This window comes from Cibotium barometz, chromosome 14, assembly GCF_041138505.1.
Source record: "Cibotium barometz isolate CiBa-2024 chromosome 14, ASM4113850v1, whole genome shotgun sequence".
NCBI classification, from domain to species: Eukaryota; Viridiplantae; Streptophyta; class Polypodiopsida; order Cyatheales; family Cibotiaceae; genus Cibotium; species Cibotium barometz.
This window is the reverse complement of record NC_141059.1, coordinates 9,910,474-9,913,925: the sequence shown is the minus strand read 5'-3', so window position 1 is coordinate 9,913,925 and position 3,452 is coordinate 9,910,474. Positions and strand designations below refer to the sequence as shown.

The 3,452-nt window shown below is 41.4% G+C and overlaps 1 pseudogene across 1 annotated transcript; it reads left to right on the top strand.

The window, feature by feature from the left end:
* Positions 1-293: 293 nt before the first annotated feature.
* LOC147631651 (indole-3-pyruvate monooxygenase YUCCA6 pseudogene) lies at positions 294-2,599 on the top strand (annotated as a pseudogene). Its single transcript, XR_015267295.1, has 3 exons — positions 294-1,007; positions 1,925-2,173; positions 2,468-2,599. The product of XR_015267295.1 is annotated as an indole-3-pyruvate monooxygenase YUCCA6 pseudogene (transcript).
* Positions 2,600-3,452: the final 853 nt, after the last annotated feature.

The following is a 3,452-nucleotide window of genomic DNA, read 5'->3' as shown; positions in this document are numbered from 1 at the left end:
TGAGGCAAGCTTGACTTTGGGGGTCATTTTGTGCTTGTACATATCAATAAAGGCTGCCTTTTGCCTACAACATTGGTAGAGCGTAATGTATGCTTTGATCTGTGTGGTTTCCTGTCGCCAATTCTTCCATTTGAGCCAGCTAGCGCCTGTGTGTGTGTGTGTGTGTGTGTGTGTGTTTTTGTGTACGTATATCGTTAAGCACTCTCAACTTTTTTAAGTTAAACAATTGACAGTTCGTTCTATGTATGATGATGATGAGCAATGCAACAGCGACGACAACACTAAGAAAAATGATGCCGGCCTACAAGCTGGCCGAGGTGATGTGCAAGGAATCAAATCACAACAACAGCTGCAATGGGGCAGCTATTGTGAGGGTGGTAGAGGATGGGGCAATAATAGTGGGGGCAGGGCCAGCGGGGCTAGCAACCGCAGTATGCTTAAAGCACAAGGGCATATCAAGCATTGTGATAGAGAGATCAGATTGCATAGCATCTCTATGGCGGAACAGGACCTATGATCGTCTCTGCTTGCATTTACCAAAGCAGTTCTGCGAGCTGCCATGCGTGCCGTTTGCATCCAATGTCCCCAAGTTTCCAACAAGGCAGCAGTTCTTGGCTTACTTGGACGACTATGCAAGCAAGTCTGGGGTGCTGCCTCGCTTCAATGAGAATGTATCGTATGTGAGCTTTGATACATCAACCAGAATGTGGCATGTGCTCTCGATCTCCCAAGCTTCCTGTAATATTCATGGGCCTAGAGCTGTACTGTATTGTGCCCCTTGGCTTGTGGTCGCCAGTGGTGAGAACGCAGAGCCCCTTCTTGATCCAAGCAGCTTGCCTGATCTGCACAAATTCAATGGCAAAACCCTCCACAGTAGCCAATACAAAAACGGCCTTGATTTTAGTGGCCAAAGAGTCCTTGTTGTCGGCTGTGGCAACTCCGGCATGGAGGTCTCCCTTGATCTGGCTAATTTTGGCTCCAAACCATCAGTATCTGTCCGAAGCCCGGTAAGGTTCTCCCCTGCATTTAGCTGCCTCCGATCATAATTTTGATCTACACCACTCCTCTTCATATATATCCTGTGCTTGCATCATAATTTCTCTTTCATACTTCATTGGTTAATCGAGTCGGATCACACGTGCACGGATTCGCTCTGCACGTAAGCCTACTAGTAGCTTTTGTAAGACTAGAAAATGCAGATTTCAATTCTGTTTACGCTAAAGAATGTTAATTAATCTGTGTTTCGCGCACCAATCCTCGTAAGCTTGCATTTGTCCTTAACCCTTGGGTTAATCAAGTCTTTAGACGCTCATGGATGTGCTTTGTAAGCCTAGTAATTTTGTAAGACTAGCTAGAAAGTCTGGGTTTAAAATGTGGCTGAATCTCACAAAATGAAACACAATCAAACGAGAAATTTGTACTTTTAGCCCTTCTGATTTAAGGCAGTAGTATTGGGTATGCATTAGTTGATGTTGTAAGGATAGATGAATTATTATGCAAGCCTAATGTTTTATTGATGGTAACACAAATCTCAATTAATGTTGGTGAAGGTGTAGTTTGTTGGTATCTGTGGTTTGAATTGGCATAGCTAGCAACGCAATTTTGGTAAGACATGATATGCAGGAAAGGTTAATGTACTAGGAAAGACGGCAAATAATTATATTAATGCATGACGGTGCACGTTCTTCCACGTGAGATTATAGAAGTCCAACTAGGTTTAGATCGTGTTTAAGCGAAATCAAAAAGATTATTAGACTTTTTGGTTGGGGATGAAGGTACTGAAGTTTAGAAAGGTCGAGCTAGTTGCCATGCAGTGTCCGTGATCAGACGTTGGTTAATGGTGAAAGCATAGATTAATCAAGATTAATCGTGCAAGATAATGCAAGGCAACATTGATTAAATTTGCAAAGGCTAGTGCATGCAGGTGCACGTTCTTCCACGTGAGATATACGGGATGTCCACCTTCTCAATTGCAATGGTGTTAAGCAAGTTTTTACCGCTCCGTTGGACGGATCGTCTCTTGCTCCTGCTCTCAAGACTGGTTCTAGGTGACCCTAGCAGATATGGCTTTAAAACGCCTCCCTACGGTCCCCTTGAATTGAAGCAGACCGTGGGAAAAACCCCCCTCTTGGACGTCGGAACCCTCACCAAAATCAAAGACGGCTCCATTCAGGTATAACATTTACATAATCATTAAATTATCCACCTTAATTCCTGCACCACTTTTCATCCAAACTGAGGAATGATTCTTACTGTAATATAAGAATCTGCATGAGACGTATAGATTCAAGGGTAGAGTCTAGGGAGCTAGCTAGAGGATCAGAGGGAGGGAGATGAAACTTCAACCACATTTAATTAAGGGTTCGCTTAATCTGGATTAGTCCTAGAGATATATAAACGTCTACATGAGAGAGGAGAGCTGTATTTACTTCAGAAACTAATGATGATCAATGAATGTCTTAATCAGGTCGTTCCTGAGGTGCAGAAGTTCACATCTTCAGGGTGTTTCTTCAAGGATGGTACCTACTCAGAATTTGAGGCGGTGATTCTTGCGACGGGATACCGAAGCAACGTGCCTTCTTGGCTAAAGGTTAAATAATCATCTCGCATATATGTTTCATTAATTAATGGGCTACGCTTGATCTCACAATATAGTAGTCATATTTCATATCGCTCATGAAGATTTATCTAGTGCCAGCTCGAGATTAATTGCTCAAGGCTGATATATTTCAATATATCATGTTTTGATTATCTGACTGTGTTTAATTACAATGGCCATGTTTCATGTACAATTAGCTCAAGTTTACTCACTCAAGTTTTGATTATCTGACTGTTTAATTACAATGGGCACGTTCCATGTAGAATTAGCCTCAAGTTTACTTGCTCAAGGCTAATATTTTTATTTATAATACTATTAGAGCGAGTTAATATGGTCATGATCAAATTTTGGTTTCTTCTGTTAGTACCCTAGAAAAACGAAAAACATGAAGCCAAAAAAAGTCCTCCAATCGATCATATCGTGAAAGTATATTTATGTAGCGGTTAATATGTTTTATGAAGCATTAGATTGACTACCTACTTGAAAGTTTAAGGTAATGGTTATGTTTAATGAAGCAACTTACTCATCAAGGCGCTATCAGCAGGTGCTATTCTTAATATGAAACCCTAGCTTAAGTGAAAGTACCTCAAGCCGGTTTAGTTATGGAATATTTTAATATGCCTTATCAGTACCTTGAGTTGTGTGCAAAGATGATACAACACAACAATTCGCTTCATGATATTTAGTAGCCAGACGTGCAAGAGCCTTTTTAGTGCTTAGAAATTAGTGTGGTTAGTGGTGGGATTAATGGTTGACATGATGATTGTTACGGTGAAGTGCAGGTAGAAGCGAAGTGCTCGAAGAATCAGGCTTGCATGGGTGGGTGGAAAGGAAAAGATGGTGTGTTTTTTGC